General features: G+C 42.4%; 1 non-coding gene across 1 annotated transcript; it reads left to right on the top strand.

Annotated features, from left to right (window-relative positions):
• Positions 1-11,043: 11,043 nt before the first annotated feature.
• LOC129078945 (U6 spliceosomal RNA) lies at positions 11,044-11,148 on the top strand. Its single transcript, XR_008530016.1, has one exon. It is a non-coding gene; the product is annotated as a U6 spliceosomal RNA (small nuclear RNA).
• The last annotated feature ends 14,378 nt before the right edge of the window (positions 11,149-25,526 follow it).

Genomic DNA, 25,526 nt, shown 5'->3' on the forward strand with positions numbered 1-25,526 from the left:
CTGTGCACTGTTATTGGTTCTTTCTTTATTTTTGGCATGCATATTTTTAGATTTAGATTTTTTTATTTTCAGACAGTCATAAATATAGGCATATATTGTAAACTTTTCATAAAATATTTTACATACATAGAATTGTACTATATACAACTTATACACACACAGACACACACATATTGACACTGTTATTGGTTCTCATTTGTCATTACCTTCTTTTTAAAGAGGCCAAGCTGCCTTTTTGTCACCAGGTCAGGAGGTCTGGCATAGGGTTGTGTGCTCCCTGCCGTGTGCCAGACTTTCTGGGTCCAAATATCAGCTTTACCACTCACCTGTGGCTTTGGGTAAATAACATGGACTCCCTCAGCCTTGGTTTCCCCACCTATAAAATGTGGATGGTACAGCCCCCGCTTCCTAGTTGTTTCAGGGTTAAATGTGATAATGTATTGTTATTGTTACTTCACAGGAAAGTGCCATTCAGAAAGACCAATGGACCGCTTTAGCTGTCGATTGATGGTGTCTGAGCTCAGTGCATGTAAACCAAAAGACAATGAATTTACAGGTAGGAGGACTTGGAGGCTCTGAGGTTAGGTGTTAATTCACACATTGCTTCGAACACACTGCAAGAGCCACAGATCTTCACAGATGAATATGATCTTCTTAATAACATTTGTATTGCAGGAGAAAGAGCAATCTTCTAGGTAATTAGCAATAAATAATAGCGAATTTCTGCCGTATACACAATACTCCATGCAGTGCAGGGGATGCAGCAGAATTGAATCCAGGCCCTCCTCCCTCAATAATTTACCATTTTGATGGAGGATGAGACATACATGTAAATAGATAACTAGCAACTCAGGATAACAAGTCAAATGCCAAATAAGTTGTATTGTAGAACAAATGTATTTGTGTCTTATCTTCTACTTGCACCACGAAGACAGAAACCACATCTGTCTTATTCACCACATCTGCATTATAGATAAGGCTTACTGAATATTTCAAGTAATAGTCCCCAATTTCAAGATGGGGAATAAAAAAAATGCTCAGTCACATGAGTCCACTCATTGCCCATATGCAGTGTCAGGCACACACTGAGAACTCATCCCCGCTGTTGCCTGGCACAGGGGATTAGAAAATGCATTTGTGAGGGAGGGCCACCATTGTTCCAGACACTGTGCTAGCGCTGTACAAGGACTACCTCACTTCATCTTCACAAAACTTCACTGAGAAGGGTACCATGCTTTCACATTATTGAAGAAGGGGCTCAGGGAGGCCAAGGACACACCCAGTTCACGAGATGGCAACAGGCGCTGCTTGAATCTATTCCTGTTTCAAAGGCCTGACCTAAATCAGGACAAATGCATAGAGTCCAGAGGACTGCGGTGGTGAAGAAAGCCTTCTCCAAGAAGGAGTGTGTCTCCTGGATTCAGATAAGGCAGGAATGTGAGAGAGAGCTATAAATGAGGTGGGAAGGCTGCACAAAGCTTTGTGGTGGGCTTGCACCAGCAGGCTGGCTGCAGCGAGTGATATGTGCACCCTGGCAGTGGCTGGGACAGTGAGAAAGAGCGATTGGGGACAGATTATAAAAGGCCTTGTATGCCAGGAAAAGAAGGGGAGACCCTGTGGGAACAGATGCCACATAAAAAAATGGGTTGTGTCTTGAGTGCTTAATGTTTCTGTATCTCTAGCTGGACCCAAATATTTGATAAGCCTGGCATGGCCTTTAATTCTTCAAATTATAGTTATATTGAATTACATAACATCTTTAATCAAGGTCACTGGAAAATTACACAAAATATTTGTTTCATATGGCATGGGAGAATTTAAAAGCCTTGTAGAAAAATGCCAGAGCCCTCCCTTCCCCGTCCCTTTCTCCCTCTCTCTTTCCTCCCCGTCTTTCTTCCCTCCCCAACGTTTGTTTTTTTTTTGTTGTTTTTGTTGGTTTTTTTTTGTCTTTTTTGAGTTAATGGACACTCTGAAGTCATACTGCCTTATCATTGTGGAGATGGAACAGTCAATGAGACCCAAGGTGTGGACTTAAAAGATAACAGGAGACCTTGATGCTTCTAGCAACTATTCATTTCAGTGCCAGGTGCCCTGCAGTTTGGATCCATTGCTCTCTCCACCGATGCCGCTAGTTGGGCTTCTGACAATGTGTGTGACCTTTGACACTGCTCTTTACTGCTCCATTTTCTTTTTCCACCTGTGCAAAAGAGGCAACTTTTCTTTTCCAGAGCATGGTAATGAATAAGGTGGTGTTTGCTGAAGGCTGATGGGAACCTAGACATCACACAAGCACCTCGAGTTATATGACTACGCATAGAACCCAGATGGTGCTGGTGTTTATTTGCTCTGATTAAAAAGGCAGAGTCTCATTCAGCCTCAGACCCCTGTCTTTGTCTGTTTTAGTGAAACCAGGATTGGAGGTGGAGCTGGGGGGATGATGGTGGTGTGAGAGAGGAAATAAGAACCAAAACTCTTTCTTGCTTTTTGTAGGTGTTTCTTATTTTGTTTCCTGTGTATCCTAGATATTTTAGTTTATAAATTTATGTAACTTTGGCATCTCACAACCTACTCTTCAATGAAAAGTTGTAAACTTTGCCAACATTAAAAATCAGATGAAAAAAAATCAGAAGATGAATGTACTGATATTTAGCTCTCTGATTTAGTTTATAAACTCTTTGTCATTTCTTTAAATTCATTTTGAGGAAGATCATTTTTCTTTAAGGAGAAAAGACAAAAATAGCTTTTTAAAACTACCAAAAAGAAGTTGTTAAAAGCCTCTTTGTAACTATTGTAGAATCTTTTCTTGTTTGTTCCAAGCCTCAGAAAATATCTGAAATACACAGTGTTAATTGTGGGGCATGTGGAAATTAGAATGGAGGTGCAGACTCCTCTGAAGATGTTTGGGATTTTCCTCAAAACTCCACATATTTCAAATATCCAAGTGGATATTTGAAAACCTTTGATTAAGTAAGCCAACCTTTTTGTTTTCCTGTCCTCTATCAAGATTCAAAATAAATTGGCCACCCACTGATATAAATCTGTAAATAGACTAAATCCTCCCTTTGAACACGCTGGTCCTTAACTTGCTATCTTATGAAAATGTTTGGAAGATGACAACATCAGATGGCTCAGCAGAGATGAGCATGTCTGCTCTTTGCTAAGGAGGCCTGGAAGGTTGTAGGTCTCTTGAAGGGGAAGGGAACGCCAGGGAATTACAGACCACAAAATATGCTTGCCAAGAATCTAGGCTCTCTGACCACTTCTTATCACTGTGTGTGTGTTTTGTGTGCTGTGCATGTGGTGTGTGGTTTGTGTGGTGTGTGTGGTGATGTGTGGTGTATGTGTGTGGTGTATGGTGTGTGTGTAGCATGTGTGTTGTGTGTGTAGTGAGTATGGTGTGTAGTGTGTATGGTGGGTTGTGTGGTTTGTGTGGTATGGTTTGTGTTATGTATGTGTGGTTTGTGTGCAGTGTGGTGAGTGTGGTATGTGTGGGTGGGGTAGTGTGTGTCTTGTGTGTGTACGGTGAGCCTGATATGTGGCGTGTGTGATGGGTGTGGTGTGTGTATGTGCTGTCATATGGTATTTATGGTGTGTGGTGCGTATGGAGTAATGTGGTATGTGTAGGGGTGTATGGTTTGTGTGTGTGTGTATATGGTGTGTGTGTGGTATAGTCTGGTGGTGTGTAGTGTCTGTGATTGGTTTGTGTGGTGTTATATGGTGTGTGGTGTGGTTTGTATGGTGTGCATGGTGTGTATGGTATGGTATGTGGTATGTGTAGGGGGTGTATGATTTGTGTGTGTGGTGTGTATTGTGTGTATGTCATGTGGTGTGGTCTGGTGTATATAGTGTCTATGTTCAGTTTGTGTAGTGTGTGGTATGGTGTATATGATATGTGTGGGTGTGCTGTGTGTGTTTGGTATGTGTATGCAATGTCATATGGTATTTGTGCTGTGTGCTGTGTATGGTGTGGTGTGTGTGATGTGTATGGGCATGTATGATTCATGTGTGTGGTATTATTGTGTACGTATATAGTTTGTGTGGTGTGTGGTCTGGTGTGTATGGTGTCTGATTCATGTGGTATGTGTGGTATGATGTATATGATGTGTGTGGTATATGCCATGTGGTATCATGTGGTATGTGCGGTATGTGCAATTTGTGGTGTGTGGTGTATTGATGTGAGTGTGGTGTGTGGTGTATGTGGTACATATGTGGTGTGTGGTATATGAATGTGTGCATGGGTATGGTGGATGTGGTGTGTTTGTGTTGTGTGCGTTGTTTGGTGTGTGGTATGTGTGGTGTGGTGCATGTGGTGTGGTATGCTGTGTGTGTGTGTGTGTGTGTGTGTGTGGTGTGTGTTGGTAGTGGAATATTCACAGAGATGTATATTTCTACTTAGCCTTGTGTCTTGTGGTGGGAGGAAGAAATGTGGAGATAGTTTTTAAAAATATTTTTTAAATTGAGATATAATTGACTTATTACATTAGTTTCTAGTACAGAGCATAATGATATTTATATATAGTGACATAATCACCACAATAAGTCTACTAACGTGTATCATTACACATAGTTACAAATTTTTTTTCTTGTGACAAGAACTTTTAAGATCTACTTTCTTAGCAACTTTCAAATATACAATGCAGTACTGTTATTTAGTGTCACCATGTTTGCAGTACATCCCCATGACTTGGTTTTAAAAATATATTGTCACATTACTAAAGCCCATTTATTATTTCCCAGATCTTTTAGTGTTCCATATGTATGCTCATTTCTTTATTTCACTTTTTAACTTTAAAATAAATCCTTTCTACTCCCATCTTATTTGATTTTCCCCTATCATCTCCTTTTTTTCTATTTTCTGATTTTTATTTTTCCTTATTTCTCCTAATTCTACTATTAAACTTCCTCCCTCTGATTCACTTTTCTCTGGCTACTCTCTGCTGGAGCCGTAAGTCAGAGAATTTGAACTTGGCCCAGAGCACAGCCAGAAGCATCAGTTATACTCCATATCATGTTCCTTTAAAACAAAGTCTGCCAGCATGAGAGACTTGAGGAGGTCACTGTAGTACAAGCGCCCAAGTCTCTGTTTTTGTTCTGAATTCTGAATTCACATTGTGATTTTAATGACTGCTAATCAATTAGAGGTGGCTGTCATTCTTCTTGTTGGTAAGTTGACAAGGAGCAAAAGAATAAGAAGTATGCACATAGTTGTGTTGGAGAAATGAATGAGTAGCTATCTTTCTTCCACAATTCAGGTTGACTTTAGCTCTCTTTTCTTTGTGGTTACAGTAGAGATCCCCAGTATTTCTAAATGAGAAGTGAAGTTTTAGAAGTAATTTGCAAAAGATATTGCAGAGGCAGACTGGCAAAACAACCAGCATGGGGGCATGGGATTCTGGAGAAGATAGGAGACCTAAGTTAAGAATGGTCTGAACATTTTTCCACGTTAAACTTTCAGCATCTCTGCACCCCACACCAATCACTACTTCCTATCTGCCTCTAAGCTTGTGTCCGTGTCCTAGCAAAGCTTTAGCACAGTGGTAAAGACTGTAGTGAGACTACACCGCAGGTTTGAATGCCAGCAAAATAACTTTTCTAAGGCTCAGCTACTTCAACCAAAAATAGGTATAATAGGACCTGTTGTTAAAGTAGATGATCCAAGGAAAATGCTTGGTGCTGTGTCTGACACTAAAAAGTGCTCACATTGTAATTATCACTTCCCATTATTGAGACAGAGAACCTCAAACCAAACATCACATAGTGATTGCCCTGCTACCCAGGCTAGAGCCTCTCCTAACTTTGCTCACTTCATAGTGAACCAGGAACTATTTTGAAGGAAGGTGAGAAAAGCCTTTTACTGTTGTGATAGACATTTTTTCCTTATATCAGTTATCTACTACTGTGTAACAAATCAATCCAAAATGGCCTAAAGCAATAAACATTTTTATTTACTCATGACTCTATAGATCAGCAATTTGGGTTAGATTCAGTTGGACTGTTCGTCTGATCTTGCCTTGGTCCACTTGTGGGTCATTTGGAAGGGGTCTCAGATGGCTTCACTCACATGTATGGCATTGGTGCAGGCTGTTGGTTTGGCCTCTCTCCATGTGCTCTCTCATCCTCAGGGATGCTGACTCTTCACAAGGTGGCAGTGTTCGAAGAAGGCAAGAGCAGAAGCTGCAATTCCTCTTGAAAGCCTAGACTTGAACGTTGCACTTCTGCCACAATCTACTGAAGTCCTCTTCAGATTCAAAATGTGGGCAAATAAGCTCTACTTCTGGATGGGGGAAAAGCAGCTAAGGCCTACTGCAAAGGGATGTGCGTACAGCAATGGGAGAAATTATTGTGCCCATTTTTGCAAATAATCTACGAAGTCCACCTCTGCCATAATCAGTCATATCTTTTTTCCATAAAACAAACAAACAAACAAATGCTCATCACCCAAAAGTTCATCCCATTAGGGGCATTAGGCTTGAAGTCTGGGATACGTCATTCAAATTCTGTCCCGATCTGGATGCGGTTTCTCTGGTACACCATAAAAAGCATCATAGTGTATGTTTATGGTAGAATGGTGCAGAGAATTTATATTTTTAGTTTACAGGGTTCTGCACCGTTCTGCCCCTAAACATACTGTGGTAAGAAAGAAACCAGACAACCACTGTAGACATTCAAATTCAAAATGGGGAGCAACTGGAGACACGTAACTGTCACTGGTTGATGACATTTCTGAAACTTAACTGTACTATATTTTTAAGTCCCTTTACTCTACAGACAGAAAATTTCCTGACTAGGACCCAGTTGTACTCCCTGAAAGTAGTTCCCTAGTCCATTGTTCTCCTTGACTTGTTCTGCCCCTCTGGTCTCTTGGCTCCATCCCCTGAGATATCGTCTCCTTTTCTCTAAGAATTGCCTAGGTTTTCAGCTGAACAGCTTTCTCTGCTTGCTTCCTGTCTATAGAAAGTTGGACAACCAGAAGCCTCTTTTCACTTTGAATGAACGCTGTCTCTTATAGTCTAAGGCAGAACAAGTCCTTTAAAAACTATGTGAATTTCTGGTATATCAGATTACAGTCCACTCCAATAGACAGACTTCTCTACTTTGGGCAGAAAGTTAAGCAGGCATAGGAAAATGCCTTTAAAATTTGTTAAGCTCTTGCCTCTTTGAGAGGGCTGACTAGGTTTTCTGAGGTATTGATAGAGGGCTTTTTAAGCCATACCTTTAGTTTCATCTTTTCCTGAAGCCATTTCTTACTCTGAGCATCTTTTGCCAATTGGAAAGACTTGGAGGTAAAATATGATTTTCTGTTTCAATTAAGCACATACCAGGCCTCTAAATTCCCTCTTAGGTCTACATTTTATATTCTAAATTCAAAATTCTATATTCCCTCTAAATTCTGCTTGCAAACTGAGCAGTTCCTTTTTCATCTTCTTTCTCTCTCTGTCTCTCTCAGACAGAACCTTCTTCCTCAGATCTACAGCTTATTAGGTATATTTTCTATTTTCCAAGTTACTTCAGGCAGAATTTTGCCAATTGTTCTGTCTCTACATCAAGTAGATTGCCTTTTTTTCCAGTCTCCTATAGCAGTTTCCTCACTGCGTTTCTAGTGCAGTTAGTCCACTACCAACTCCTCATCCCTTGACCAGCTTCTGACTTCTACCATGTCCTAAGGCTAATGCCACTTGTTTTAGGTTATTTATGGCAACTCCCCACTTCTAGTACCAGCTTCTATACCAGTTGTTTATTGCTGTATCACAAACCTTCCCAACATGTAGTGGTTTTAAATAACCATCTATCTGTTTGCAATTTTATGAGTTAGCAGTTTGGTCTGGGCTCAGCTGGGCAGTCTTTTGGTTGGTCTCACCTAGGGTCACTCACATGAATGCAGTCAGAGCGCAGGTAGGCTGGGACTGGCCATCTTATGGTTTCCTTCACATGTCTGGGATTGGTGTTGGCTAGCAGCTGGGCCTCTCTCGCCACGTGGTCCCTCATCCTCAAAGAGGCTAGCCTGGGTTTTTTCAGAGGAACAGTATAGCAAGAGGGCAAGAGAAGAAGCTGAAAAATATCTCAAGGCTTGGGCCCAGAGGTCCCACAGCATCACTTCTGCAGCATTCCTTTGGGCAAAAGAAGTCACGAGGCTGGCCCAGGTTCAAGGGGTAGGACCATATGCTTCAGCTGTCAATGGGAAGAGTGACAAAGTCACACTACAAAGGGGTATATGAACAGAGATGGAGGAATTATCTCAGCCATTTTTATAAACAATACACCTCAATCATAGTGTTGCACATAATATCCAAAGCCCATCTTTCCCCTCACAATTGTATATATCACATAAAATATTATTCCTCCTCATAATTTGTATAGCATTATGTGAGCTTCTTTTGCCCCACCTCCTTATTCAATTCCCCATTGGTTGCCTAGGCTCAGAGTATTTAGGCATAAACTCAAGCCAAACCCCCATGTCTCTCCTCATTCCACACCTTTCTCATGAAAAACCCATAAAAAGGTGAGGCCTTGCTGTAGTAAATTCTCTCAGGTTCTCCTGTCCACTTTTCATAAGAGTCCCCACACACAAGTCACTGTTTAACTTTCTGGGTATAATAGTTTGCTGTCTGATGTCTTAGTCATTTCCAGGATCCTGGGAATAAAGCAGGGAGTAGGTAAAAATTATTATCCCTGACATATTGTTGAGTCTGTGGCTTAGTCAGAAAGAAAAGCAGCCATTCCTGAATCCCACTGTCTCTCCGTTCAACTTAGAATGTGAATAAAATGTTGTATTCAAATGTTGCGTCAATATTTCATGGGTATTCTGATAATTACAAAGTTGCTCAGTAAGCCCTGACTAGTGTGGCTCATTGGGTCGGGCGTATGTCCCGTAAACCAAAAGGTCACCGTTTCGGTTCCCTGTCAGGGTACTTGCATGGGTTGCGGCCAGGTTCCTGGTTGGGGGCCAAACAGGAGGCAACTGATGTTTTCTTCCCTTCTCTCTCTCCTTCCCTTACCCTCTCTCTAAAAATCAATAAACAAATTCTTTAAAACAAAACAAAACAAAACAAAACAAAACAAAACAAAGTTGCTCATTCGACCAATTGTGAGTAAAGCTGGTTAACACTGTGAAAACATTTTCTGAAAGTGTAAAAATAAATTAGTCAAACCTTTAGAAATCATCAGAAATCAACTGGGAAATTTGGAGCATTACAAGGGAATAACAAAAAAGTTGTCCCGTTTGACCATACATTAAAATATTTTGTAATTTTCCTCCAAAAAAAGGGAAAAAAATACCAAAACGCTTTCAACCTAAACCTTTTTAATAATGCTGAGTTTTTCTATGAACCCTAACTGTCCTTGGTTCACGTTCCCAGCTGCTTTTTGTAATCCAAATGTCTGTTTACTTCCAGAAGAAACAAGCAAAAGGAAACACTGAAGGACACCTCTTTCAACAGCGACCTTGATGAATATTTTAGCTCATTCAGGTCAGTTTCTCTTTATTAAGAACCAACTGGACAACCTTTTTGTTGGTGGATGCTGCTGAGTAAGCATCATTGAAGTCTCTCTTCCTGCAGTTGTCATGTGTCATTTAGTCTCCCAAAGAGCCTGAAGAGCTGCGGAAGCTCTTTATTGGAGGTTTGAGCTTTGAAACAACCAATGAGAGTCTGGGGAGCCATTTTGAGCAATGAGGATGCTCACAGACTGTGTGGCGCTGAGAGATAAAAAACACCAAGTGCTCCAGAGGCTTTGGGTTTGTCATGTACGCCACTGTGGAGGAGGTGGATCCAGCCATGAGTGCAGGGCCACACGACATGGAAGGAATTGTTGGGGACCAAAGAGGTCTGTCGCAAGAGAAGATTCTCATATATCCGGTGCCCACTTAACTGTGAAAAGATTTTTGTTAGTGGTATTTAAAGAAGACACTGGAGAACATCACCTAAGAGATTATCTTGTATGGGAAAACTGAAGTAATTGAAATCATGACTGACTGAAGCAGTAGCAAAAAGAGAGGCTTTGCTTTGATAACCTTTGATGACCATGACTCTGTAGACAATAGCATGCCATGAATGGCCACATCTGTGATGGAAGGAAAGCCTATCTAAGCCATAGGTGGTTAGTGCTTCATCCAGCCAAAGAAGTCGAAGTCATTCAGAAAACTTTGGAGATGGTCATGGAGGTGGTTTTGGTGGGAGTGATAACTTTGGCTGTGGAGAAAACTTCAGTGGTGAAAGTGGTTTTGGTGGCAGCCGTGGTGGTGGTGGATATGGTGGCAGTGGGGACAGCCCTAACGGATTTGGTAGTGACGGAAGCCCTTTTGGAGGTGGTGAAAGTTAGGACGATTCTCGCAATTACAATAATCAAACTTCAAATGCGGACCCATGAAAGCAGGAAACTGTGGAGGCGGGAGCTCTGGCCTCTGTGGTGGTGGAGGCCAATACTTCGCTCAACCACGAAACCAAGGTGGCTATGGAGGTTCCAGCCGCAGCGGCAGCTGTGGTAGTGCAGGAGGATTTAATTCCTGCCAGGAAACAATGCGTAGCAGGAGAGGAGAACCTGAGAAGTGACAGAAAAGCTACAGGTTCGCTCAGACTTGCAAACTCAGCCAACCGCTGTGGCGGCCGCGCCTAGCTGCTCGAAAGAAGACATGTTTTACCCAAGACGCATGTGTATGGGCACAAAAAATGGTGATCGTATTTGTAACTAATTGTATAACAGGTTATTTTAGTTTCTGTTCTCTGGAAAGTGTAAAGCATTCCAACAAAGGGTTTTAGTGTAGGTGTTTTTTTTAATGTTTTGTACTCATTCCATTGATTGCTAAATGTAATAGTCTGATCATGACACTGAGAAAATGTGTCTTTAAAAAAAAAAGAACCAACTGGATACCTAATGTCTTTTTTTTCTTCTCTACTTTTTTTTTATTGTTTTTTCTATTACAGTTTTCCCAATTTTTTTCCCTTTTGCCCCCTACCAGCCAGCCCAACCCTCTTGCCCACAGTCAATCCCCTCTCCGTTATCCATGTCCATAAGTCATTCATACGTGTTCTTTGACTTAACCCTTCTGCTCATTTCAGCAGGACATCTACTAAACATGGAACAATACAGAGAAGATAAGCTTGGCTCCTGAGCAAGGATGACAAGCAAATTCGTGAAATGTTCCAAAGTCTTTAAGAAGCTGTGGAAAAAGCAGCAGCAGGAGTAGATCAATTAGGAAACAGCTCTTGGGTGCCACTTTTATCAACAATGCCACAACTCGACACAACTCTGTAAAGCAAAGCAACTTGCTTTGCCACAGGCATGAGTTAGTATCTAACACTTCCCAGGCAACAGTGCTGTGTGTACGGAACAACATTGTTTAGTGGTTGAAGTCTGGACTCAGAGCCTGCCTGCCTGGGTTTGAATCAGGGATCACAACTTACTAGCTGTGTAACTTTGGGCAAGTTGTCTAGCTACTCTGTGTCTCAGTTCCCTCATCTGTGAAATGGGAATAGTAATAGTACCTCCTTCTTTAGGTTATTGTGAGGATTGTATGATTAGAAGCATGCGTGGTACTCACAAATGTTGTAAGTATTCAATAAATAAATTAATAATAATAAGAAATTTAAAAAACATCTTTGATGAAACTGTGCAGGCAAAGGGAACATCTATACATTAAAATATCTAATTAACTTGAAGGAGTATTGTGAAAAGGGTCTTTTCTAGGGCATGAGACTGTATAATTATTACAATAACTACAAAATGATATACTTACAAGCCTTTCCTCCTTGAGGAAAGAGCCCTTATTATTCCTTTTTCTCAGGCATTCCCACTCTCCCACATCCGTTCTCTCATTGGAGATAGTACTGCTTGGTGTTTGAGTGCCTGGGCTTTGGAGTGAGGTACGTGTGTCATCACACAAGCCCTGTGACCTTCGAGTAAGTCTCAGTCTCCTCATCTGTGAAATGGGTGATGGGTTTCATCTGACGACTACAAAAGAGAAACAAGTAAAGCACTTGGCAAGTGGTTCAATAACATTTATTATTATTATTATTATTATTATTATAATAAATGCTCCCCTTAATCTCAGATCATGCTATCCAGACTGAAGCTCTGTAAAAGAAGGGACTTTATCTCACTTCCCTTTAAGGCCCCTTCAAAGGCCATTTATGATAATCAACAAGTGATAGTTGTTGATAATATAATTATGATTGATGTTAGAAATTTTGAAACTTTTTTGGAGGACCAAAGAAAGAACAAGAAAAATCCTGGCCTGGAACATCCCAGAAGATCCACTCTGAGGCCAAAAGAGAGGTGGAGATATGCAGGAAGCCTGTGCTTCCCCTGTCCAAAAAATTCTTTGGTCAGGAGCCCTATTCTTGATCAAACAGAGCTATTTATTACCTGATTCATGTTACTGCTAAAAAATTGGCTCTGTGTTATTATATTTCAACTTGATTTTTTCAAGATCCCATTTTCCAGCTTTATGTGAACAATAATTAATGTTACTAAATAAATTCACAAAAAACCCCTAAAAACCAAAAACACCGAGAGCCTCATTCTTGGCTTTGTCACTGAGTTGCTGGGAAAATCATCTGCTTTGTTCTGGGTCCTGGTTCCCTCATTTGAGGTTATTGGGAGGGTTCTCTTTACCTCTGAGATGGGGAAGGTCCCAGGTGGAACTGGTTGCAGCCAGGTCATCAGCCACTCAGTACTGGAAAGGAAACCAAACAGACAAGACGAGGAAGTCCCTCTTAACAAATATCTCGTAATTATGCTGATTTTTAAGTCACGTAATCAGTCTAGAAGCAAATCCCATCTCAATGGAATTTATAAAAGGATTAGGAAATGGAGAAAATGGGGGCCTGTTAGCAAGCCCATTTGATTTAATTTAAGCCCATTTCCCTTCATTCTTTACTGTTTTTTAACTGGTTAGGATAGAGAACACAAACAATTCATTGGCTTCCATGCCTGTATTGAATTTTTTCTATTCTTGGCTGGCTAATATCTAACTTACTCTTAAGGGGCTCATCATTTCAGTCATGATACTGAAGAAATGTGAATAAAGAATCTCTTCGGAGGTGGCCTGAACAACAAGGAAAACTCAGGTTAGGAAAAAACCCAAGGGCTCTAAGTCTCACCCCAGAAAAAGGGTGTCACCTTGACTCCAGCTGTAGCTGTGGGCTTGGACTGTAAAGCCATTTTCTGCTTTGCTTTCTTGTTTTATTTTTCTAGAGTACTGCATATGCCAAATAATTAAGCTGTGTCAAATGAAATTCCATTCAATTTGATCAGCATTAAGATGAGTTCATACGATTTTTATTGTCGTGGATTATGAACTGATGAAACATATTAATCAAGGTTGCTGTCAATTTATCCAAAGTCAGCCACAGGGAAATCTCCCTGATATTTGGTCAAACTCTCGGTCACATTGTCCTGTGCAAAAATAAGGCACTTTGAAAGGGATGATGTCCACCTTTTGATCTTTGCCTTTTGGCTTTAACCAAGGAGAAGGCGAGAAGATAGGCCATTAATTAATTTGGAAGTCATACAGACATTTGTATAGCTCTTCAGGTGTTTAAGCACCCTCCCATGCATGCAATAAATGTATCTTTACAACAATTCTCTGAGGGAGGCCCTCTTAGTCTTTTTTTACAGATAATTTATTTGTTCACACTTCATAATTTTCAGATTGCAACTTGAACTCTCTCAGTAAATTTTAAAATTTAGTGTTGTCGTTATAATTTTAAAATGAGCAAATCTCAATTTGAAATTTCAGTGGCTCTCACAAAGTTTGCTGCTGCTCAGCGTCAGTCCACTGTGGACCCCCAGCTCTAAAGGCAAGCTCCTGGGCCAACAACAAAGTGTTCTGATTGCACGTGATACCAAGTCAATGCTGGATCAGTCTCTGAGCCTCAGAACCTCTACGCCGCTCTCTACTGTAAACCTACTGAGACCTTCACCAAAGTGCCTACCTTATAATCTTTTAGTATCTTGCTGATATGCCAGTCTCTCCACTCTGAAGTTAGAGCAAGAACTCTCTCCATCTTTGTTTCTCTAATGCCCAGAATAGTGTCTGACACATAGAGGGACTTGATAAATGTCTGTCAAGAAACAAAGAAACAAATTCACCTCACTAGGCAGACTCCAAAACTTATATTTTACAGACACTGAAATTTTTGCCATTATATATTTTAGTGTAAATTAAAATTTTGACTGCTCCTGATAAGGAGAATTAAGAGGTTTTGTCTATGAAACCATTTATTTTTCCTTAGACAAATGTTGTCCATTCACTTCGATCTAAGCCTTGAAATCTTATCAATCAACAAATATTTGAGTATCTACTATGTACAAGATGCTGTGCTAGGCGCTGTAAGGGATCAAAGAAATACAAGAGGCGAGCCCTTCTCTCAGGGAATTTATAACTTTGTGGAAGGATTGGCTTCTCTTTGTCTACTGAAAGGTCTTTCCATGGAGTTTATAGTACAAATAATAGTCATAGCAGTGGGAAGAACCAGAGCAGAGTGAACGTGAGGATGTTTCTCTGAAAGCCATCCAATTGTCTATTTTATATTTCAAGACCCTCAGCTGTGACTGTTTAGGGACATGCACTGATTCTTTAGAAGTTAATTCTCCAGGAAAATAAAAGGGGCACTGCAGATGCCTACATGTTACAAAATGCAGGAGGTGGGGAAGTGAGGAATAGTAACCCTTTCATCTTCAAGGCAAGAAAAAATATTGCATGGGTCCAGGACAAACAAGACATAAATTTCAGGCTTGAGCCCCACCAGAGCTGCTTCCTAAGCTCGGTCCTGTCAGGGCTGTGAGGACTGAGCCAGTCTGAGTCACAGCGTGAAAGAGGAGGTGCTCTTCCCAACAGCCAGTGTCAATCCACAAGCTCCCAGGGGCTCCCCCCATCTCTTCCAAATGCAGCTTAAACCCTCAGGGGTTACAGTATTGGGAAATGACAAAGAATTGGAAAACCAGTGGTGACAGCCAAGGACACCTTTCCAAACCAGGGGGAATAGGATCTTTCTGGAGCCAGAACTTGTGAGCTGTAAAACTCTCAGAGCCAGACAGAGGGAAGAAAGCAGATTTCTTTGGGGTTCTGTTGTTTATACTTAAGTGTTTGGTCTTAGAAGACCAAAATGGCCCTGTAAAGGCCTTGTCACTAGAGATTAAAAACAGAATTACCTTGGTGTAGCCAGACACATCTTCTGTTTCTCTTTATTTGCTTTTTAATGTCTTAACTTTTCTATTTCTATGTATGTGTTTTTGTAGGCTCAGACCCTATATGTATTTTAAACAATGAGGGTCAACATTGATTAAGTGCTTACAACTTCGAGGCCCTGTTCTAAACACGACAACCCTGTGTAGTGGATACTATTATTATTGATGTCCCCATTTTACAGATGGGGAAACTGAGGAAAGATAAATTCAGTACAGCTGGTAAATAGTAAAGTTGGAATTTAAACCCAGGCTGGCCGTGGCTGGTGTTGCTCAGAGGATGGAGCGCCAGCCTGCCAAATATAAGTTAGTAGGTTCGATTCCCAGTTAGGGCACATGCCTAGGTTGTGGGCCAGGCCCCCAGTTGGGGTCTTGCAAGAGGCACCTGCTTGATGTTTCTCTCCCCCTCTTTCTCCCTTCTTTTCCCTCTCTCTAAAAATAAATAAAATAAAATATTAAACCCAGGCTGTAAGTTCCAGAATCTTCCCACTTATCCATTATGGCACAGTGACTCTTAATTCCATATAGGGCAGGTTCATAAGCATAAGAGAGGAAAAATCAAATCACATAGTAAAAATTCTTTGTGAAGGTATCCTTGGAGACTCATATTCTGAGGGCATGAAGCCAAAGGGAATAATAGACCACTTCTTATCTTGCCAATCGTAGTCCAAGATATCAGAAGAACATTCAGACCACATCCCCAGCTAGAACCTGTCTAACACTCTCATGGAGAAATGAATCTTGCTTCAAATGGAACTGGAAGTGCACTGGAGTGTTGAGTGTGTTTGGTTGGAGTAGAGACAACTGAGGTGGCAAACATTAAGAGATGAGATAAGTCAGCGTTGGTGGATATAAACTGGAATTTTGCCCAGCATTTAGACATAAAGGATTTGATATAGATGCACCGACATGTATTTAAAATGTGTGGTGTTCGTTGAAACACCAAGAAACAGAACAAGGTCTCTAGTCACTCTATCTTTAAGGTAAATTAAAAATATATATGCAAAACAACACAATGTATTTTATAAAGATAAACATTCTTAGGGGGCCTAGGAAGGGGAAAGGATTGAGAATGAGAATCTGGAAAAAAAATGAGAATTATAAAAAAGAGAGGAGAAAAACACAATCAGGAGTGACATGGTCTTCACTGGGAATGTGGAGGGTAGGTTGTTAAATGTCATGTCATTCATTTATTCACTCCCTCATTCACTTAACAAATCCAGTATTCATGGCCCAAGGATGAGAGGCAGGTGGCACAGGGGAAAAGCAAAGTCTCTGGAATCAGGCAGACTAGGGTTCCAACAGAGTTCCATGTGCATTTGGTGGGTTGCTTTGGGTAACCTCTCTGAGGACTGAATTTCCTAGGCTGCAAAATGGGAATAGGGTCATCTAATTCATAGCGTCAATGTGAACACTGTCTGCAAAGCTCCTTGCATGCAGTACTTGACCCAAAGTATATTTAACAAGCCCATAGTAAGTAGTAACTGCCAACTCTGCCATACTACTGATCAAAACAAAGACAATCCTTGCGGCCTGGTGGAAGAGAAAACCTGAGACAAAAAAGTGTACAAGAAAGTTTAATTATCGAAATTAGTGCTACAAAGGAAAAGATGTAGGGTGCTATGAGATCATTTTAAAGGTTTTGAACTTATTCTAGGGGCTTATTGTTAAGACTTAGAGATGTTTAAGTTATTAAATAACTTAAAGTCAGATCAAGGAGTCCAGCCATAAACATTTAAGTAATATTGTTCAACAAGGCCCTCAATGCAGGTGGGAATGATGATGCCAGGCGGCAAGTACAGGCTTGCCGAGGGCCCCCCGTGTTCAGAGAGGGGCAGAAGTCTCCAAGGGCTGCTGTGGGCTGAGATAGCCTGTGGCTGCTAGAAGGGGTGGAGGGTGGAGAAAAGCATGAACAGAGTAAGTGCTGGGGGGAAGAATATGCAGGGTCTGCTGGGGACTGGGAACAGACCCCCGGCCAGACAAAGAGGTCTTGTTCAACACTGTCCCCTTTGGACAAATGTAAGAATTTCATACCCTCTTCCCCTCCACACACACTATTGGAGATACTGATCTATACCTTTAAAACTGGCCAGTCCCTGGTTGTCTTCTGTGGCTCTTCATCTACCAAGATTTTGTGGATTTTTCCTTTTTGTAATTTACATTGGGACAGCAAGAGGTGTTTATTTTCATTTTCCATGTGTAAAATTATCCTGCAAACTCTGTTTTTTCAAGAACCCAGGAAGTTTTGAACTTCCCCCCACCCATACCCACCCACCACCACCACTATTAACCCCCTGCCTTGGGCCCTCATTTTCCCCTAGACCATTGATTGCAAAATAAGTAGGGTGGGTGCGGGGAGAGATAAGCAACTTTAGAAAGTAGGTTAGGGCCAGATAAGGGGGCCTTAAATGTTGCTAATGTCCCTGCTACTGTAACTACCCCCACCTGAGGCAAAATTCTTCTTGCTTGAGGTGGGCAATGGAGGGCCATTTAGGGGCACACAGGAGGGAAGTGAGCTCACTTCTGTGGGATCCCCTTCCGCAAGCCAGTACTTAGTCCTTGATGGGTGGGGAGCAGGTAACCTGATATATAAAATAACTTGGTTCAGTCAGCCCCGAGGCTGGAGTTGAGAATTTCTATGAGATCTGTCTCTAAGCCTATTAGCTTTTGTTGTCCCAGAAAACCAGAAGGAAAGGATTCTTTCCATTCTGTGAGCTCCAGAAGCTTCACTCCCTGATGAGAAGCTCACCTTACTCTCTTTAATTCTAACTTCGGATCTCCAGGCAGTCCTGGAAGGGTGGCGGGGGAGGGGAGTTCTCAAAGTCATTTCAATGGCAAAAATTAATGCATTGACCCGGGATAAGATGCAGAAGCTAAATAAAGTCATGTCCTTCCCTTTGGGCCACAGTTGCATCCCTTCAATGTGATGACATTGGTCCTCTACACCGATGGCAAAGATGTGTCGCCTGATAAATGCAGTTTGTTTGGTAGAGAGGATCCTCAGTACATGATGGTGAAAGAGGTGGTGGTTGAGCAAATACTGGGTTTCCTGTTCTAAAAACCGTGTTGAATAAATGAGAGAAGAATCAAATTCTGCTAAGCAAAAGGGGATATAAATATGGGAGAGTGGCACAAGCCTGGCAAAGCCACCTTCTACCCAGGAAAGAACCATGGTCAAGACCACAGAATCAGGGAGAAAAAAAGTGAGAGAGACGTATTCTGCTACTCTTTCTGGTTGTCTTTGAGTGGCAGTCACCTGTTGCAATTAACCTTAAGAAGCTGTTTGGATTTTCTGTCAGGCTTCCTATCCATATTTGGTGCTAGTTGGTACCTACCCACTGAGGCATGAGTAGCACTGTATTTGCAAGGACAAGCTAGGCAGACTTACACCACCTATCTTTTCTTGCTCCCACCCCACTCTAGCCCAGGAAAGCCCCATTCATGTTAGTTCTGTGCAGGGGTTGGTGTTTAATCTCATTGGATTTTAATGATAGGAACAACTCTTTATTCATCTGCTCATTTTCCCATCCATTCATTCAACAAATATTCTTTTTTGCAAGATATTGTGGGGACTGTGGAGCTCTCCATCTCTGAGCCCAATGTTTGTGAAGCTGATAGTCCCCTAAACATTGCAATACCAGCTCAATGACAGCACCAGGGATGACAATTCTGACATTATTACAACTTCAATGGTGATTTGTAATTAGCTGGTGTTTGGCCTGGTGGTTGAAAGCTTCCTAAACCCAGCGGGCTCGGAGAAGAGCCAGGCTGGAGTAGGCAAGCAGTGGTGGTTCCGGGAGGAGGTAAGTCTATAACCAAGACTAGATTTAAAGAAGCAGTCTGGACAGGATCAGACTGAGACAATGGTCTTTCCCAAGGGTATACTTCCCTATGGCTTCTGCTTACACAGCTGGATATGGGTTACCTCCAATCTTATTTCAAAAACTGGGTCAAGTATGAATTTGGAGTGGGTCTTGAGTACAAGATTCTTACATATGGTTTTTTTGTTTTGTTTTGTTTTGTTTTTGCAGCAGTGGGTGTCCCAGCAAATAATAGTCAGGAGACCAAAGATCCAAGGGCCCTTCAACACCTAGCCTTTGTCCCCTGAAGCCCTCAAAGTCCAGGTAATTGAGTTCCTGACAGGTGTGGCCTGCCAACAGCAGTTGCCTGCACTGTTGGAAGGGTCAGAGCAGGCTTCCTGGTGTCAGCTAACTCCATCCAGCACTTTCCAAAAGGCAGCAAGTGAACGTCGGTGCACCTGACTGAGCACAAGTCCCTGCCTTCTCTCAACATTAGCCAATAGGCCAGCTGCTTGGAGGCTGATAGAAATGCGCTGCTGTTGGGTGAGGAAGAAGGAAAACAGGGGGCCCATTGAGGACCTAGCAAACTAGCTCCCACTTTGGCACCTAAAATGGTCAATTTTAGCTGGTCGGTTTCATTTCGCAACTTGGTTATGTGATTCCTAAGCATTACCTCTTATCTCTAAACAGAGGTGTGAAAACAGAACCGACTTGGCACAGGCTGGCTGTCTAAAGGAGGGTCTTTGTGTGAGGCTCAAGGCTTGTAGAGTAGAAAAAGACGCAGGGTGCTGCCCAGTAGGCCCCCTGCCTCACCTCATCTATTTTTGTTTTCTTTCTTTCAAATGAGACCAGACACAGGTCCACGTATATAAAAAAAGTGGCATGAGTACAGAGAAGAGATAATACTCGTGCCACTATGTGGGACTTTGGCCTCTGTCTGGGGTCAACATGCAGCCCCAAATGAACTACTCAAATAGCTCATGGATGTTTCCCAAATGTGTAGTCAGGCTTATGCACAAAAATGCAGCCGGCACTATTCACGGCCTCTTGGGAGTGAGAAGCAAGATGGCGTCCTGCCAGCAGCCTCACAAAGCAGCGTTGTTAATGCTCCTTTAGATGCTCCTGTGTGGCTTCATCTGAGCATAGGAGGATCTGTTTACGCTGACTGGCTCCTATTGACTCTTTTGGGGGATGGGAACTACAATGCTGGCCTCTGTTAGTCTCTGGAGTGTGTTGGGAGTGCTTGGCCAGTACTTGAGGGTGTCCTGTGATCCTTCTTGGTTGGTGTGATACTGAATTACACCCCTTGAGGGTGAGCTCATTCCTGGACCTCAGAAAGCAAGTTTCTGACTAGGATTGGAGCAGAGGGAAAACTTTGGGCATGAGATTTGTTGAGAAGCCCATGTCTCCTTGCGGTGAGTCCAAGGCAGTATTTCCTAGAGTTGGGTCCTTAGAAAACTAGGGGTCCGAGAGTTCATCCAAAATATATGTGACAGTGAAATCCATGGAGCTGCAACACATCTTTCTCCAAAATCTATCTAATCATAGCAATGGTCTTGTTTTTGAAAAACTTCAGCAGTTGTTTTGCTGTGGTTTTTGTTTCCCCTCCAGAAAGGGTTGGGGCTTTTTAGGCTCTTTGTCCTACTAAAGGGATTACAAATTGAGTAAAGAGAAGTCATCAGCTAGATCAGGAGGTAGGGCCCTGGGTCAGAGAGGACCCAAGGCCAGCCCCTTCAGGCAAATAGCACAGTCAGATCTGAATCTCCTTCCACTTTCTTTCAGGGACTATTGTCACCCTGGGGCTCTGCCTTGGGATGTACTCTCAATCACATTCTTACAGGACTTGCTTTCAGCAGACTAAGGGATTCTTTACAGCTCCTCATTGATCAGACTTCATCAAGGACAACGTGCTACCTTGGTAAAATCAATATATTCTCTAGTGACCTAAAATGTACGCTTTTAAGAAACTGTCCTTCACATCTCTACCCTTTGCCCCCCACCTCCATGTCCAATAAGACACAAAATCCACACCACTCTTCTGACTTGAGAGCTGTCCAGTTTGGCTGAAAGGGTCCCTTTACAGGTCCTTATATGCACAGCATGTGACATCTTAGTTCACTTCCTCATCTCTAGTCGGACCTCCCTCAATTCCGTCCCTTAGCCAGAGTGGGGTTCCTAAAATGAAAATCTGCATGTCATTCCCCACCTGAAAAGGTTTAAAAAAAATTTTTTTTAAATATTGATTTTAGAGAGAGACACTGATTTACTGTTGCACTTATTTATGTACTCAGTGATTGACTCCTGTATGTAACCTGACCGGGGATGGAACCTGCAAGCGTGGCACATCGGACCAATGCTCTAACCAATTGAGCTATCTGGCCAAGGCCAGAAAAGGTTATAATAGTTTCTTATAGATTTGGGGAAAACATAAAAAACTCTTCTATGGCATTCAGACTTTTTAAGGACCTGGAACCTTCCTCTCTCTCCTTTTCCTTATCCCATGTCACTCACATACCAGGTTTCTTCGAGATGGTTCTGGCTGCAGCCCCCATGTGAGTGTGGCCCACTGGGGCCACATCTGCCTTTTTCTTCAGCCTGAACCAATGAAAGCAGGCAGTGTCTTAATCTGTCTACCTTACAGAGGATGCGAAACACAGTAGCCGAGTGATTGCTCACTCAGTCATTTTAAACAGAAATCTTCCCAATATGTATTGTGTACCTTCTTAAACACAATGTTTTCAACCATATCTAGCTATTTTTGGTTGGCTCCTTTGCCTGGAGAGACTGTGCTCAGTTACCATTGCGCTGAGGTATTGTGGACTGGGTACCGGCCAAGAGTCCCTGTGCTCCAGATCTGGGAAGGGTAGGAAAGCATTTTCAGAGGGCACTCTTGTTTTCCAATAGCTTTTCAAAACAAGTTTGACCAAGGAATTCTACTTCTAGTATTCTACTCATGGAAATGCAGTTCTCGAGAACAATATATTGGAGCTGATGGTTAAAAGATCCAGGTAAATTTACACCACAGAAAATGATGTAACAACTATTAATTAGAGGGAAGTAGATTTGTGTTTTCAACATGGCATATGCCCATGGTATTGGGTGAGGAAGTGAGTTGGAAAAAATTTGGACAGTATCATTCTCCAATATCTGCATGTAATTTTTTGTGTGTATAAAAAAAGTCTGGAAGGATACACATCAAATGAAGGACTATGCTCATTCCTGAGAATGGGATACAGAAAAGAGGGAACTGTCACTTCTACATGATATTTTTGGAGTGGCTTGAGTACTGAATTACCCCCATGGTAGCGAGGGTAGTGTAGGGTTAAGGTACATGACCTTAAAACTCTAACATTATTAGCAGTGACATAATTGATTTTTCTCTGCCACCTGCCTGCTTCCTGTCTGTCAGAGGTCACTGTCTTGCCTTCATTGCATTTAAATAGGGGATTCTGGAAGATGGGGAAGATTTCCCAAGAATTAAAGTCATGGCCCGCTAATGGGGAAGGTGATGGTGAAGGAGGCTCTTTTGGTCAGGGGACTTCCCTGAAATGACTCATGAAGGGGCCGGTGTGGGTTTGAGTCTGAACAGTTCATGTCTGAAGTGTGGGGGGGACCTAAGGCAGCACTTTGTTCTTGTCAGCTATGCAGTCGGAGAGTGTCTGGGTTCGGGTGTGTGCGCAGGCATGTGTGTTACGGAAGAAGTGCTGTGACAGTACCAATTCAGAGTGCTTATTGTATCAGCACTGGGCAAGGTGCTTTACCAACATTCCCCCACCTAAGCCTGTGATTAAATTTTCTCCATAAAACCTATAGATTTAACAAAAAGTCTCGTTAACTTCCTCCCACCCCTGATACAAAAATTAAAGTTTACAGATACTAGGTGATAAAGGCAGGTCTGGCAGAATCCAAATTTCATGCACATCACACAGCACTGCCTAACGTCACTAACCTAAGGACTCCTGATACTGTAACCATGATTGCATGGGAATTCAGGGGTTTTCAGGCATCTGCTTGAAGATGTCTCCAAAGCACCAAGAGGGAGTGTGGTGTAATGGAAAGCGCATACTAACTTGATAACATGAGGGCAAGTGGCTTTCTGAGCCTCAGTGTTATCCTTTATAAAGTGGAAAAATAGTCCTGATCTCATAAGGCCATGGTGAAGAATAAAGGAACTGGTGGATGTAAAGCGCAAGGCCCTGCTTGGCAGACAGGAAGAGGCTATTAGCAACGTGGATGTGGACACCACTCCACACTCTGATAAATGACCAAGTTTGATGCGGAGCGCCAGAATTTTCTCTGTCCTTTCACTCACCTTATCCCATTTCACCCTCCCGAGGAGCCGGAGTGATCAAGCTATCTCCCTATCCCTTTAAGTGCCTTGCTTCAGGCTACAGTTGATTATACTCAAGTTTCTGCTTCCTCACTCCCATTTCCACCTCAAACTGCTGGAATCTGGTTTGGACCCATCACTCAGCTGGAACTTCTCTGGCCAAGGTCAGCTGTGGATTGCGTGGGGCAAAATCAATTGGATACTTTTCTGTCCCTGTCATATCTTGACTTCACAATGAACATTATTCCCTTAGCTTCTAGGCCTCACACTCTTCTGCATGTGTGTGTTTTTTTCCCTTGCCTCTCTAGTTGATGCTTCCTTGTCTCTCTTCTCTTCCTCTACGGCCCCTTACGTGTTGTTGTTTCCTGGTGTCTCTCCTAGACCTTATCCTGATTACTTCTAGTTCCTAGTACTTCCAAAACCCACTGATTTCTTTTCACCGAACCAGAGCAATCTGCAGGCCTGGGCTTGTCATTCTCTATTCCATCAGACCTACCCTCTGCTCCTGGGATAAAGACCACAGTCTCCACTCAGCATGGCCTTGAGGTCCTACCATCAGGCTCTTGACTACCTTTCAAGCCTCATCTTGCCCACTTGCCCCTCATGCTCTGGACCCCTTTCCCCAAGGCCTTTGGCACATGTGCTTTCTTTTGCTACAACACTCTCCTCATTGCCTTTCATCCTTGGGCCCTTCTGCTTCCATCTGCACCCCCTACCCATATCTTTTGGCCAAACCAACTTTCAGTCTTAGTTTAAATATCACTTCCCCAGGAAGCCTTTTCTAACCAGAAGAAAACCCCACACCAGGCAGGGTCTCCCTGGTTATACATTTTTCTCAGCATACTGTACCTCCCCTTCCTAGCATATGTAGTAACCATAATTAATTATTAGTATAATCATTTATTGAATATTCTTAATAATTCCCTCCAAAAAATGTAGGCCTGTTAAAAGTAGTCCCCGTTGGTCTTATGCACCCCCCATCCCAGCTGAACCCAGTACCTGGAAGTACTCGGTCCACCCCTGTTAGTCAAATGAATCGATCTGTGCACATGCTGCCGGCTCCCTCCTCCCTGGCTGGCTTCTGCTTTTCCCTCCAGTTCACCATCCACCCTCCAAACTACAGCTATTTTTTGAAACACAAACCTTGGTCATGATACTCCTCTCCTTAAACCGCTTTGCCGACATCCCACTGCCCAAGATAAAGTTTAGACTTCATTTTGCTTCTCTCCACAGTCTCATTTTTAAAATTAAGCTTATCTTTGGAATTCTAAGTTCTGTTGCATTTAACAGCAGTGCTTCTAGTTCCTGTAATTGGTCACCCTCCCTGTCCTTTGTCGGGTTTCATATGCCTTAGTTTACTGCCCCAGCTCACCTATTTGTCCAGCTACTTTGTCTCCCTGGCCTGGCTGGGGTATGTCTCCCATGTGCCCCCATAAAGTGTGTGAAAAGCCTGAAGCCCAGTATTTGTCTACATATCTGTCTCCAGGATGGCAAGCTCCTTGAGGACAGGGCCAAGACTTGCTCAGCAATTTGTTCTCAAACCCATGAAACACTGAGCCTGGCACACATGTTCAGTAAATTTTGCTGAGTGAAAACTTAACCTGAACTGTAGAGGCCATTGCTCATAATTGAAGCCTCAAATAAGTTGAATGATTGGTCCTAATCCCTTATACCAGATAAACACATTGGTTCCTCTGGAATGTTAAGGAACAGCCACTCCAAAGAGAGTGTTCATGCTGTTATGCATTATTTGGTGGTGTATGGAGGGGTGGATAAGAGAAGAAAGAGAACTTTGTAGGAAACTCATCTCTTTAGTTCTCTACTGCCTACTGTTTCTTCTTTTGCTAAGATAAAATAAAATACCTTTCTGCATCCGATCTCTACTCACTCACTGTGAGTGCTACTTGGAAGCTTTCTGGGAAAAAGTGGTAAAATATGCCATGCAATTACCAATGTAGGACTCTCTCTAGGTCTGAGATGTGTAAAGCAGCTTCTCCTTTTGTTTTCTGTCCTAGGCAACAGGGAAGAGATGTGCTTTTAAGACTGGGATTGGATAACGGGCACCAAGGCCCAGTAACACCTAGGTGTATTCTACTCTGCAGGTTCCGCACCTCCCTGCTCACCTGCTATGCTCAACTTCTTCAGTCATGTAGCTTACTCCCCCACCGAAGCCCCTGCGTGATCCTGTTCCAAGAAGTAGTTATCAACCCAGG

The sequence above is a fragment of the Pteronotus mesoamericanus genome, unplaced genomic scaffold (genome assembly GCF_021234165.1).
Source record: "Pteronotus mesoamericanus isolate MK-2021 breed Mesoamerican mustached bat unplaced genomic scaffold, CSHL_Meso_final contig_74, whole genome shotgun sequence".
NCBI lineage: Eukaryota > Metazoa > Chordata > Mammalia > Chiroptera > Mormoopidae > Pteronotus > Pteronotus mesoamericanus.